Source organism: Notamacropus eugenii, chromosome 6, assembly GCF_028372415.1.
Source record: "Notamacropus eugenii isolate mMacEug1 chromosome 6, mMacEug1.pri_v2, whole genome shotgun sequence".
In the NCBI taxonomy this organism is placed as follows: Eukaryota; Metazoa; Chordata; class Mammalia; order Diprotodontia; family Macropodidae; genus Notamacropus; species Notamacropus eugenii.
The window spans coordinates 188686635-188702352 of record NC_092877.1 but is presented as its reverse complement, the minus strand read 5'-3'; the positions used below and the strand labels follow the sequence as shown (position 1 = coordinate 188702352).

Below are 15718 nucleotides of genomic sequence, written 5' to 3'. Positions count from 1 at the left end.
TATCTGCAGGGGCTCAGAGAATAGTTTTTTTTCTATTTCCTTTCAACTGATTAAAAAATTAAGTACATTTATTTTGTTGTATTTTTAACCTAAACTGTTATAATATATCATTTAGATGAGATTCCAAAATACTATGGTTTCCTTTACGACCTTACAATCTTCCAGTTGATAAAAATTTATTCTCTATTGTAAATTTCTTTACTTCATCCTATAAAACGTTCATTTGATCTCAAATAATTTGCAAGTTCTGCTTTTCCTTCTCAAAACTTCACTCTTATATCTTTATAAGCCATATGCTCATTGTAATTTGATCTTTTATAAGCCAAGCACCCTCTATTAGTTGTGCTTGCACTTAATTTAGTCTTATATCTGTCTTTTTTATTCTTGTTTAATTCTATTCTCAATAATTCTTTCCTTAACTTCCTATAGCCTTATTAATACAATTTGAACCTATTTCCACTAATCAATTAATTTCAACACAAGTTTTACTGTGCTTTAATTTACCTAAACAATTGACTTAAACGGCAGAAGTATCATTAAATTTCATTTGACTTCAGTTGCTTTCTGATTTTAAAAAAAAGTTTTCCTTTTCTGGGAACACTTTGGGATACACCTTCAACTGCAAGTCCCAATCAGGCCTTGTTTGGTGCTTTCAGGTTGGTCGTTTAAAAGCAGTAAACCACAGAAGGGTAACCGAACTTCAGTTCTATTTACTTTTATTCTTTTATGAAAATGGTCTAAAATTTCCTGATTTTTGCCTTCTAATAATAAAGATTCCTTCCTGCAACAAATATCCCTACTTTAAATACAGTTTCAAATATAACTTTATTCAGCATTAAAATGAAAACCAATTTCACTTATTGATACTCCAAAACTTCAGACTTAGAAATTGAGTAACTGAAACTTCTTCAGACTCAGCAAATGTGTTTTTTTTTCTAAATTCTGAGTTGTGGAATTATTTAAGCTCACAAGAATTTTAATCTAATTTCTTATATAATTTCTTCCTTAATTTTACACTTCCTTGAATTTCTATTTCACTTAACAGTTCTTAAATTGTAAACTTCAGCTTTAAATGAGTCTCTAGTCATTTTCAAGGTCCCTTTTAAGGAATTTGACCTGGGAAGTTTTATTGTTGTTGTTTCTGTTGTTTTCATTAAACTTTAAAGATTTTGCTAGTATAAGCTCATCAAAATACTTCATAAAGATATCCAGATTACAGTTTAGAAATAAAAGAAATCTGATTATTCCTTTTCCAATCTTTTTTAAATCTCAGTTTTCAATTAATTCTGTAACTGTCTGTATTAGTAAGATGCACAACCCCAAGATAAAACCCCAACATACACAGGGAGGCCTGCTATCACAGGTTCTTAGATCTGCATTCATAAAAGGAAAGGCAACTTTTGAGGGGTTAACAATTCCTTTAACCAAGCACATATATCACTCACCTAGTTCAGAGGAGTCAGCACCCTGAACTTCAAAGAAAACACAGAGAAATCAAAAATTCAACAGACTTGTCTTACTCTGCCTGACCATAACTCGACAGACAGGTACAACTGTCTTACCATAGTTACCAGAAAGGGAAACACTGACATCTGGGTTTTCAAACTCCTTAAAACAGCTTCCCAGAGTCCTTGTCTAGCACTCAAACCTTCTTACAAAAGCTAAGTCCCAAAGTAAAACCACACCTCAGAGTCGATACACGTTTTAGAGCCAGAGGGCATAACCCTGGGACCCAGTGTCTCAATAGAAAAAACAAAAGGTACTTGGAACTCTCCTACAAACAACTCCTCTAATCAAGCTTTCCACATTGGGCAGGCCCAGCAATGGGTGGGGAAGATCTTCTTCAATCACATTATTCAATCAGAGGCATGTTTAGTAAAATAAAACCGCAAAAGATCTTGATTTGATTGCCATTACACTGTCTTTCATATCAGCAATCTTCAATTTGACCAGTGTTAGAAACAGAGAAAAATGAGAGATTTTTCCTCTTTTAAGACTCTTTTTGAAAGTTTATATTTTTAACATCCTGTTTCTCTTGGTTGATGACGGTCATGGAAAGGCACAGGTAAAATATCTACTAACTATGGGTTATCACTTAGCATAAATAGCATAACACAACAACAAAAAAAGACTCATTTCTCATTTTCTTAAAGATGTTCCTAATTGTATAAGGACCTTTCCTATCTGAAGTAAGGAACTCACCATTCCTAAACTAATTTTCATCATTTATAAAATGGACACAGATAGAACATATAACAAGACACAACATTAAATTAGACTTGAACTTCTAAGTTTTCTCTAAGTGATTTTGAAGTCAAGATCTTACCTGTGTCTTATCTTAAGTACAGAATTTAAGACCATCTTATGGCCAGGGTCCTGCTGTCAGCCTAAAATAATACTTTTGTTTCCTAATTATGCCAATGCTTTTAGAATATCACCAAAAAAAATGTAATCCAGTGAGAATACAAAATTGCTTCAGTGTAATTTGTCAATTGGGTTCAAAATGCACTTTGTATTTAGAACAATTTCCTAATAAATAGAAGAGCTAGTGAAAGTTCTATTCCAATAAACTTTTTGCCAAAGCATAATCACTGGAAGAAAAATTGACACTGATGAAGGATCTAGCAACATCAATAGTTCATTTGTTCTATGCTGACTTATTAGATTATTCAATAAAATTCCACAATTTTCTAAATAAACAGAAGCTTCATGTTTTGGCCAAAACAATCCCCTAAAGTACTTTTATAGTCTCATGGCCAGCTTCACACAGTTTAATAGCTCTTTCTTTACCCATCCCTGAGAGGTAATTCACCTTTATCCTAATGGTATGCTGTAGGATGCATCATGTCTGATTCCATATCTTCTGGGGGCATCCCCAACCAGCAGTGGCACTCCTCCAATAAATTTCTCCAGAGAGAATTGGATTAGATTCATGAGGGACCCACCTTTTGGCTTATTCCATCTGAAAAGTTCTCCTCTGAAGAAAATAGAGATTCCCAACCCCCCCCCCCCCCCTCACTGGAATCCCATCTCCCAACCCCCATCCCCTCTTTGATTATGGATCATTAGTGGGAATCTTCTATCTGCCTCAGTTTCATCTATATGGCAGTTCTTTTCCTATAGCTAGCACTGTAATATTCAGAAATTTGTTTTGGCAAATTTTCCAATACTTCCAATTCTTAATTTCTGGGCTTAAATTCTAGGGTCCTAATACCAGTGTATTAGGGCCTAAAGGTCATTTAAAAGTGAATAATCAGCAAAATATATACCTATTTTCCTTTAAAACATTCTAAAAATTTAGCTTTGATTGTCAATAACTGACTTAATTCTAAGCAAATATAAGTGATAAAAACCTTACTCATTAAATGAAAGGGAACCTTCTCTTTTCCTCATCTCCATAAAACTAAATAAGTTCCCCCTCAATTAGTTTGAGAGATTACTCTACTGACGACAAATATTGTTTAATTACTACTTGATAGAAATAATTTAAAGGCAAAACAGTCTACTTTAACTTTGCTAACAGGAAGTTTTAAAATTAGCCATCAGTGAAAATTTTATGCAGTGTGCACTTCTGTTCTAGGTCCTTTGTAGGGGCCACTCTAAAGAGTCTGAGATCCATGCACTGCAGTCCCATCTCAGCGTGCCAACAATGTGGGGATTAAAATTGTTTAACCTACAATAAAAGAGACTGAGGCAGAGTTCTGAGTCGATGGCACTTTATACAAGGATCCAATGCCCCCTTTAATGAAGTGGACCTCATATCTTCCTCATTATCTGAGATGCCCTTTTCTTTCAGGTCCTTATTTTTATAAGGTTTGATACTGGATGTGATACTTGTACATTCCAAAGAGGCTATACAAAGTATAGAATCCCATTGATTGATAGATCTTGCTTTGCAGGCCAAAAAATGATGCTTCAGTTAGAAATGGTATGTCAGAAGTGGCAGAGATGGGGAGGGGAGTCTCTGGTAGAGCAAAAGCAAGGGGCATCTCCACTGACTAGGTGATCATAAGAAGGTCACCTGCTTATGTGGAACAAAATGAAAAAGGATGGAGGTATAAAAATAAGTTAGGGAACTTTCTTGAATCACCTGGGCTTGGTGACTATAACAAGGGTGGTGGACCTCCAGTTAGCTTCCTATGATTGAGTAAGTGATCTTAAACTTTGTAGCTCCCAGTTCTGGGGCTTAATATATAGCACTTACCTTTTTTTTAGTACTATCTGCTTAGGATACCACTCCTTTTTCTTCCTCCTCCACCTCTCTTGTCTTCCTCCACTGCTGCACAGCTCTGGCCACTTTGTCCCTGCAGCAGCCACAGATCTCAATATTGAGAGGTCTTACAACATGGTGGACATTGACAATAAAGAAACTGAACTTAACCAACAAGATATGGCAGATGTTGAAGAGGTGGAAGAAGAAGAAACTGGTGAAGATGTAAACAGCAAAGCTCATCAATCGACTATTTAGATGATGCAGAATTCTCAGATTCTTGCAGCTCTTCAAGAAAGATTGGATGGTTTAGTGGGAACACCAATTAGATACACTGAAAGCTTGCCAAAAGTAGTTAAGCAATGTGTGAATGCCCTCAAAAACCTTCAGGTGAAACGTGCACAGATGGAAGCCAAGTTCTATGAGGAAGTTCATGCTCTTGAAAGAACATATGCTCTTCTTTACCAGACACTTTTTGATAAGAGAAGTGAAATCATCAATGTCATTTATGAACTTACAGTGGAAGAATGTTAATGGAAACCAGATAATGATGAAGAGATTTGAGAAGAAGTGAAAGAGAAGCCTAAGCCTGAAGAAGAGAAAAAGGATGAAGAAAAAGAAGACCCTAAAGGAATTCCTGAATTTTGACTATTTTTAAAAATGTTGACTTGCTCAGTGATATGGTTCAGGGACATGATGAACCTATTCTGAAGCATTTGAAAGATATTAAAGTGAAGTTCTCAGATGCTGGACAACCTAGGAGTTTTACATTAGAATTTCATTTTGAACCCCAATGAATATGTCACAAATGAGGTTTTGACAAGTACATATCACATCTGATCAGAGCCAGATGATTCTGATTCCTTCTACTTTGATGGACCAGAAATTCCGAATTGCACAACATGCAATGTTACTTTGAAAGCTATTAAGAAGAAACATAAACACGAGACATGTCACATTTGAACTAAGACAAAAGCAGTTTCCAGTGATTCTTTCTTCAATTCCTTTTCTCCTCTTGAAGTTCCTTAGAGTGGAGACCTGGATGATGATGCAGAAGATAACCTTGGAGCAGACTTCAAAACTGGTCACTTTTTATGTGAATATATAGTCCCCAAATCAGTATTATTCTTCATAGGAGAATCTATTGAAGATGATGATGATGATGATGAAGGTGAAGCAAGACTAACAACGGGGAAGGGGAAGAAGAAGCTGATAAAGAAAATGATCCAGGATATGATCCTATGAAAGATCCAAACCCAGCCAAGTGCAAGCAGCAGTGAGCAGTGTGTGCTGTGACCTTGAGGATTACTGCAACTCTGCCAGCCTAAACACAACCAGTAATTACTTACAGCCTTATGTTTTGCAATTTCTTGGTAGAATCAAGTAAGCAATTTTTGTTAAAAAAAGGAAATAAAAGAAAAAAGTGAATGTTTAAGAACCAGTTCAAACTATAGGTTTATTCTATCTAGCATTTTAATAGTATAACTTCTGCCAGATACGTAGAATACAGTGAATCCCCTAACACATGCCCATTGCTACATATTTTAGTTCTTGTGAAGTCTTTTGTCAGGCAGCTATTAGACTGCAGCTGCAAAAATTATCCAAATTGTTATATGAGACTAATATTGGTTTAGAAAAAAAGAAATCTTTCTGAAGAACCAAAGTATTTTTTCATCCCAGTAATTGAACGGGTTTAAGTCTTCTTGTACTACCTATGCCTTCATTACTTTATTAGAAAAATGCATTCATCTAATGTTTGTTAACTGTCTGCTTGTTTACGGATTTCTGTATTTTAATGTGACAGGGAACTACAAAGAAACTTAGTCCTCCTATTAAGGTTATTGTTTACCACTGGGGTGTGAGTAAAACCTATTGTTTTCAAAAGTTAGCATCCTCTTCTATTTGTGTAACTGTGTCCATTCAAACTGAAAATATCTTTCCTTTCTTCAGTGGTATTGTGGCTGTTGTGTTTGTCTGTTCTCCAAGAGGACCATGATATCAAGATGATGACATGACTTTCAGTGTCAACTTTGATTTGAGGGAGGGAAGGCCATCCAAGGTCACCAATCTTACTTTCTTCACCTGAGCCATCTGGGACTAGTTGCCTGATATTCATCAGGATCACTGGAAACCGGTCCAGGATGCAATGGGAGACCCTTTCTGGCTAAGGTCTTAACATATTCTCACTTTGAGTGAGAGACACCCATTCAATGAATAGGTTTCTTTAAGTTACTGAAGGGAAGGCCTCTTGAATAAAAAAAATAAAAATAAAAAAAATAAAACTGGGAGGGGAAGGTAAGGGTTCCTGGGTAAAAGAGAAACAATTACTGATATGATAATACATATCTGTATTATATATATATTATATATATATATATACATATATATACATATATATATATATGTATATATATATGTATATATATATATATGTATATATATATATATATACATATATATATATATATATACATATATATATATATATATATATATATATATATATATATATATATATATATATATATATATAACTGGTGGGGGTCTCAGTCTCCCCAGAGAGGGGCGGCACCCCCTCCTCAGGTTCCCCAGTGAAGTCCCTCTCCTTCCACACCTCAACGACTACTGCTTGGGACCTTGCACACAGGAAGGGCTCAGGAAGTATTTGCTAATGTGCTTGGCTGACTTGATTTCAGGCACACACTTAGTCTCTCAACTCTCCTCTCCCCACTCACCTATTTCTCTTTCGCCTCCCTCACAGACCCCCCGCCCCCAGCTGCCTCTAGGTCGAACCCGTTTTCCCTCTTCCCACCTCCAGCCCTGACCCCCCGCCCCCAAAACGCTGGCAGTCTCTGAATTAGTGCCAGCCAAAGTCTCCAGCTTGCGAAGGGCAAAGGCGGGTCGGGAACAGAAAGGAGCTGTCCTGGTTTCCCGGTATTGTGATGTACCTTCACTGAAAATGATCACTTATCCTACCTGATAGAAGCCCCTCGCGAGTTATTTTGCTGCAACTGAAAAAGAAAATCCCGAGCAGAATGTTAGTCCTCACAGGGAAATGTCTTCATTGGACACTTTTGGACGTTGACCTTGATAGTTGTAACTAATGGACATTATGTGGGCGAAGGGACCAGATTTTAAAAGCAGTCCTGTATCTACCAACACTCAAGTGTGAAGGAAGAACCAGTGGACAAAATTTTAAATCTAATAATCCTTTAAAGATCATTATTGTTAAAGTTAAATTTATTCCAGTCTTGGAGTTGAAGCTAGGGAGAGAGCTCTCTTCCAATTCTCATTGTTCAATACGGGAGTACATTATTTACTCATACTTCTAATCTATCCACATATTTAAATATTGTTTACTTACCTGCCTCACAAGAGTGTTGAGGCTTTTTAAGTTACACTACATAAAAATTGTTCCTGGTCATTAAACGGGCAGAAATCTTATATATATATATATATATATATATATATATATATATATATATATATATATATATATATATATATATATATATATATATATATATATATATATATACAGAACTTATAATCATTACCCCAGTGAAATCAGGATTAATTAAATTGATACTGATTAGAATAGAGTAGGGGTCCAGATAAATTATTTCTCACAATGAACAGACCTCTGCTATAGGAGAACACAGTTCATACTAGTCAGTACAAAAAAAAAAGTAGACTCACTCCAGTTATGTGCAATAATATGGACAAGTAGAGGACATAAGTAAATAGCGTCTTTAAGAAGAGATGTTCTTTCCTCTTGACTAAGGGCATGCCTGCAAGTCCAACACCAGGTTTTCTAATCATTGGCATGCGAAGGATCCAGAAGAGACATTGCCCCTAGCCACAGTATAATTGGCTATATACATACAGTATAAACATAAATTTACTGGACAGTGGACACAGGAATACTGAATTGGAAAACATGCATGAGTCCTCTCCTATGATTATAAGAAGAACAGACAGCACAGGGGGCTTTCTAAAGCCCCAAACAATCATGGTAATTTGCTCCCAACTGTTGCCCTGTTGGCATTATTCCTATGCAGACAAGCAAGAGCTGCTGCATCTCTCTGATAATAAGGTAATTAATGTATAAAAGGAGAACATTTTGAGGAGGGTCAGTGATAGCACTGGAATTATAAAAAAGGAAAATCACAAATTCTATTTCTCTTTACCAATAACTTTCTTTTAGGAAAAAAAAAAGGTTATAGCATTGCTTTTAAGAGCTTTCAGTGGCAGAGGGAAGAGAACATGAACAAAGGATGGTGCAGTGAAATTAATATTATTTTTCTCACATCTTCTCCCTTTTGCAGAACACTTCTGAACAAGTTCTCATCTCTAACCACTCTCCCAAGCTCCACTTCCATGTTACCAGATACTGTTAGATATTTCCTGGTTTTTCCATTCCCATCTCAAAGCCAACATGTCCAAAACAATTAATATTATTTATTCAGATGATCCATCAATGTAGGGAATTCTTCTTCCAATGTAGACCTCCAAATATTTTGAAACTTAAAAAAGTTTTAGAGAGTTCTCTTGAGCCCTTAAAGGTTGAGTGACTTTCTCAGGGTCACATGGACAATATGTTTCAGAAGCAGATTTTAAACTCAGGTCTTTGTGACTCCAAGTCTAGACATCTATATGCTATGTCTCACTGCCTCTCAGAATTCATTATATTTTCCCCAAACCAACTGAACCTGGACCTGGGCCATCCCTCCTCCAACTCTTTTAATTCCTATCAATGGCCCCACAATCCTTCCAGTCACCTAGATCTGCAAATTAGGAGTCATCTAGAATGTTTAACCTCTATACCTACCTAGATGTCAAATCTTACTTCTTCCAGCTCTACAACATCTCTTATATGCATCCCTTTCTCTCCATTCACACAGCTTCTGCCTTAGTTCAGACACTCATTACTTCTTATCTGGACTTAATGACTCTGAATTGATATCCTTGTTTCCACTCCTTCTCCTCTCTAATTACCCTCCAAAGAGCTACCAAATTGATATTCCTGAAACATAGACATGACTATGTCACACTCACATTCAAAAACCTTTAACAGCTCCCTATTCCTTCTAGAATAACATACAAACGCTGCAGTCTGGCATTAAAGCTTTCTGTAATCTGACTCCTACTGATTTTCAATCTTACTTCATATTACTCCCTCCAACTACTCTTAATTCCAGCCAAACATAATAGCAATTTCCAACAATGACATTCCTTCTTACTCCTCCTTCTTTGTTTATTGTATATAGTAACCAATAATTATTTTATTTTAATTTATTCTGTTCATTAACACCTCTAGCTATTAAGACAGTCTTACTAGAAGCTAAGGTTCAGCTTTATCACTTCTCCTCCATCACCCAGTTTCATTTCTGGTAAAATTTGCATACACAACCTAGCCTTGTACTTGATAATTCATTCAAATGTTACTAATTCCAACACTCCAATCTTACAGGAGTATCAACAATGTTCTCTAAGAGAAACGTAGCAATGACCTTAGAGTAGGGTCATAGGAGAACCAAAAATAAGGTGGATATATTTGGAAAAAGAAGATCTCTATGGGAAAATTTTAGGAACTAGGAATGTTCAAGTTAGTAAAAGAAAAAACTTTTACAGGATGGTTGGTAATTAAATCATCTAAATCTTCTCTGAAGATGAAACAAAAGGGAGAAGCCCTGATGAGCAAGTTTCACATAAGGTCTACTAAGTGAAACAATAAGAGGTCTTATGTTGATTTATCAAAAGAATGTGAACATCTTTAAAATTTGAATAAATAGGTCATTTAAAAGAAATGTTGCTTACAGAAAAAGTGATGGAAATAATGTACTCTTAAGAATGCTTCTAGAATTCCCTGATAATAAAAATAGTAAAATATGTATATTATATTAATATACATAATATAACAATAAAATATGTATAAAGTGTGCTAAGAGTTTCTCCATCAAATGGTGACCTCCTCAAGAGCAGAGACTGCTTTTTGACTTTTATTGTATGGCTAATGTTTTTAGCACAGTACCTGGCATACAGAAGGTGTCAAATAAATGGTTTTGACTGACTGAATTTATACATTTTCAGGCTTTAAAATATTTAGCAGGCTTGGTTAATATACACATGCAAGGAATATATCTTTTCAAAATAAAAATTTTGCCCTTTTTTAAAAACCTTGTGGAACATAGCATATGCCAAAATATGAATTCAAAATTCACTAAGACTGATGACTGGAAGTTATGCCTCTATCCAGACCAATAGATATGATTGTAGACTTCAGAATCTATCTAATACAGCTACCTCATTTTGAGGTAAGTAAACTGAAGCCTAAGGGACTTAAATTACTTGTCGACTGTCACACAGGCAGAAAACATAAGAGGCAGAATTTTAACCCAGGAATTCTGACTCTGAATTCAGGCCTTTTTTCTTTTACACTGATATTACCTCTCCTATTTGCATAGGACATACTACCTCTCCTAGGTCCTGGGAGCGTAAGCAGACAGAGAACATAAAAGAGTCTGAGATGTGCTGCTTGCTATCTTGACTACATAGTTAGAAGAAATCTCTGACTTTAGGCAAATCTTTTCATCTCAATGTGTTTTTCACATGTATAAGAGGAGTAACTACAGGTCTCTCCCACAAATTTAGTCAGGTTTTTAATAATTCAAAAGATATCAATGTGAAACGAGTAATAACAAAATACATTTGAACCCTTTAGATTAAAAAAAAAACATTAAGCATAGCTAATGAGGGTTGTGATATAATACAATAGAAGACAATCAGAGGTGCCATAGTCCCTGGGATTCAGGCATGCCTTCAGTTAATACAAAATGTCTGGCCAAAGAAATAGTAAAGTTGTGATGTTTAAACTGCATTGTGTGCTTATACAGACCATTCTTAACCTGGAGAAGGTCTGCCTCATTAACCTCAAGATGATGGCAACTGAGGGTGACAGCAGAAAAAAGTAAGTTGGAACAGCTCAAGGAAAGATGACAAGAAGTCAGAAGTAAGATGGGATATGACAGGGAAGATCTCTGAGAGGAAGAAACCAAGGATATGGGAGACACAAATGGGAAGTGACAGGAATAAACTGCCTGGGACTGTAAATGAGCTCAGTGGGAAAAGAAGTGGAACATTCATTGGAGTGAGCCCACTGAATTATGGGATTATGCCCCCAGAACTCTTAGCATAGCAATATTGTCTCCTAGCCAACTGAGCAGTTCTAGATTTATTATACTTCTTACTGCCTTTTTCATTCTGTCCTTGTAGAAAAAGCAAAGTTGATGCTGACTGGAAAATTAACCAACCCTTTCCTCTTCTTGTCTCTTTTTTCTTAAATTAGTGAGAAAATGTAAATGTTTTTTTCTCCCTCTCTTTCTGTCTCATCACAGCCAGTGATATATTAGGAAGTCCTAGTGAGAAAATTTAATTCGGAGTTTTACTCTTTTCTTAGAGGTCAATGGTCTTTTGAAGGTGCTAATGGACTCTTTCCTATTCAAACTGTAACACATTTACTGCTAAATCTTTTTTATTTTCTATAGAAGTTCTTTAAAAAGGAGGTACATGGTCATATAAATGCCTCAACTTATTTCCTGTGTTTGAACCTTAGGTGCTTCTTTGTCCTATTTTTTCTAAAGGGTTGATTAGCAACGTGTATACAGCTGGAATTTTCTGACATTTATAATGAGACCACAAACTTTTGACTATTTTACTCAGCATCTACTTTGTTTCTAGGGACATCCATTCCCCATTTGAATTTAGACTATTTAGCAGTTATATAAAAACAGTGAAAAGTTATCTAGTTTAAAAATTCAGTGGAACTGAAATACCAATTCTGATACTTATTGAAAGCTAGGCAGTAATGGCCATGGTCATTCCACAGCATGCCTCATGCTGTTTTGCTTTAAAATCAGTAACCATATAACAATCAAGTATACTGTGTGGAATACATCACTGCTGGCATTAGCATCTCAAGAAGGGATTCCTTCAAAAAGTAAAGGACAAAGTCATTATGTGGCTACATGCACAGCCTTTGAAACAGACGATTTTCATTTGATTTGCAATAGTAGCAGATATAGCAGGTATAGAACAGGACTCGTTAGCATTTAATTTTAACGAATGTCTTGTGGGGAGGAGGGTGTCTTCTGATAAACTGATTCTTCTCCTTCACACCACACACATACACACAGACACACAGAGCTTGAGCAACTAACAGAAATAAGGAGATGTTGCAAAGCAAAACTCTGTTAGCTTTGAATCATGAAAAAGTTTGTTGCTAAATCATTTTTCAGCACTGTCCAACTCCCTGTGACTTCATTTGGGGATTTCTTGGAAGAGATAACAGGGCTGTTTGTCATTTACTTTTCCAGCTCATTTTACAGATGAGGAACTGAGGCAAATAGGGTTAAGTGAATTGCCCGGTGTCACAAAGCTGATAAATGTCTGAGTCCAGATATGAACTCAGGATGATGAGTCATTCTGGCTCCATGCCTACCACCCTATCTCATTGTCCTATGAAAAAGTTTATTTAACTGAATTGGAAGGGGAGCTTGCATTGATCAGGTGAAGATAGGCCATAACACTCATACTCCTTAGAAAAGAGAATCTTTTCCTCATTTCTCAATCTAGGAGAAACCAAGTTCTCAATGAGCTACGTAGAGGATGCTGTGAACTGAAAGAGAAAAGACCAAGAGAAGCCTTGTGAAGGTGAACAAGTAGTTTTGTGAGAGAGGATGGACACCAAGAGGAATGGGTTCTAGGATTCTTAGAGAGAGGCTATGGAGGCCACTGGGGTGTGATATTTCTCAGGCTGAAACCAAAAGTGGCAATTCTTTATTTTCTTTCTTCCCTTGGGCTCCCCCATGAGAGCCTAAAGCTTTTTCCTTTGGCCTTGGACAAAATTTCCTTCTTCAATGTTTGCTTACCTTTATTTGTTTTTAGTTATTTTCTTTTCTTAGAAGTAGAATAATCTGCAAAGAACTGGAGACATTTTAAAGTTTAATTTATTTCACAGGTTGCCACAGTAACAAAAATAGATAAATAATAGAAGAATGAATGTATAAATAAGTGAAAACACAAATTGCATCACTATGTCTCTAGATTACTAATAATTCACCTTTTCATAATTAGGTTAGTTCTCATAAAATGGACTTTGTTACCTGGACCATACTCAAAGCTTGTAGAGCCTTCTAGAGCCTTCCAAAGCATGCACTCTGTTGTCATCATTTTCAGGAAACAAGAAGAGTTTCTTCCTTTCTTAATGAAACATTGTATTTCTAAAAATTGTGATTGGAAAAAATAAAAAGATAATTTTGTTTACATGAAATGAACAAACTTTTGAATGAACAAAATTAATGCAACTAGAATAAGAAGGTAAAGGTCAACTAAGGGAAATTATATTAATTATCTACAAAAAGGATATGATAGAGGGCAGAAACATATAAAATCAATAAATAACTGATCAATAAATAAGTGTTCAAAGCCTTCAAGAAAACTGTAAATAATTAAGTATATAATATTAAAAATAATAAAAGAAATAAAATTCTAAAGAAACCTGAGATTTCAGCCAAACCCAGGAGTCCCTACAGCCTACTATAAATTGCTGAGTATATCAGCACACATTTATGATAAATGTATGGAATAAACATAATGAAAGAGTCTTTCTTTAATGATAGTACTAATAATAAAATATATTCCATACCCCAAAGCTACTATTATTTGCAATGTTAAAACAGTGGAAGATTTCCCACTAAGAAGAAGAATGAAGTAGGAATTCTGTCACCAGGTTTTTATTTAACAAGAAATTAGAAATGCTAGAGACAAAAAAAGCAATAAACACTAGAGAAGAACATGCAAATTATCACCATTTGTGAATAATATAATGGGTTATTTAGAAAACCTTAGAGATTCAACAAAATAAACCAAAAATAACAATAAACTCTAAGAGTCACTTTATCAAAGTGGCAGGATATAAACTAAAGACAAAAACGATTCGTATTCTATCACAAATAGAAAACAATAAGAAGAGATAAAAGAAAAATACCAATTAAAATAATTATAAAACATGAAATATCTGTGTTAAAACCTACCATGATGCCCATAAGACTTTTATAGATATACCACAAAACAGTTATGACACAAATAAAAGAAAACCTGATAGAAATGTTCATTGTTTATGCTAACAAAATAAAAACAATCTATGCATTTGATAGTATACCCAATAAAAGTCCAAGGAATGTTTTCATGGTACAAAAATTATTTATTCATTTAGGAACATAAAATTTTTCTCTGAGTTTTATTAAGTTGTTGGCCAACTGGGGAAAATTAGTTTCATTATTATGTGGTATTCTACCCAGTCAATGAATCAAAATATTTACATATAGCAGGAAACAGAAAAGAAAGCCATTCATGCTAGAGGGACCAGGATATCTGTTATAGACATTCCCATATGGTTTGATTGAAGCATCTGGTCATAGAAGCACAGGCAAGGCCATGAATTTAAGAGAAACCTACAGGTCACTTAGTTTAGTCTGGCTTTAACAACTAGGCAAGATCTTCCCAGGAAGAAAAGGGAGATAAAACAAGAGTACTATGCTACGTGCTTCCCCACTTCAAGGAACAAGAAAAGGAAAAGGAAACTAGATTTTATAGGTATTATGTAAAATTAGACAAAGTAATGACAAAATATACACATGAGGAAAAGGAAAAAATAAAAAGATTTAATTCTGGATTCTATGTATATATATTATATGAGAGTAGGCAAGTTAATATAACAAAGTGTATATAAAAGAAAAATGGCAAATATGAAAATAATGGGGAAAAATAAGAATGAATGACGTTTGGCAAGAACAATTCTTAAACTGTATCATATCAAACGTATCCACAATAACTAAAAACAGAAAAGCTGACCAGTGAAATAGTTTAGATAACCAATTCTAGGAAAGAATCAGTGGTCAAGTCCAAGAAATCAAAGAACATCAAGCACTGAATGAAGAAATGAAGAAAGCTCAGAAAATTGGTCAGAATTTTTATAGAAAATAGGTTTCATGGACATTTTACATGAAGTACTACAATAAATTCCAAAAGGATAGGAAGTAAACAATAAACCATTATACCATTAAGAAGTTAGAGAAGAATGGAAAGTTACATCTTTCACAACTAAAAGAAAGGAACGTAATAACCCTAAAAATATTATTTAAAAAAAGACAAAAGAGATTACATACGTTGTATAAAATATTTCTGAAGATTTTTTATCAATGGAAATGTTGAGGCTAGAATAAGGAGGAAAAAAACATAATGGAAAAGAGACTTCCCATGAAATGTATATGAAAAGATTCTGACATTAAAATTCTGTGGGGAACAGACATGAAAGTATAAAATTAAGAACAATTCTTGAATAGATAATACAAAGAAATAGTTCTGAAAAAAAGAAATTCAGACTCTCAAGCACCACATAAAATGTCCAGAATCCCTGTTAATCGAAGGATGTCAATTAACAACTCA

At 34.9% G+C, this 15718-nt stretch overlaps 1 pseudogene; it reads left to right on the top strand.

The window, feature by feature from the left end:
* The first annotated feature begins 4345 nt into the window (after positions 1-4345).
* On the top strand, positions 4346-5490 carry LOC140511119 (nucleosome assembly protein 1-like 1 pseudogene; annotated as a pseudogene).
* Positions 5491-15718: the final 10228 nt, after the last annotated feature.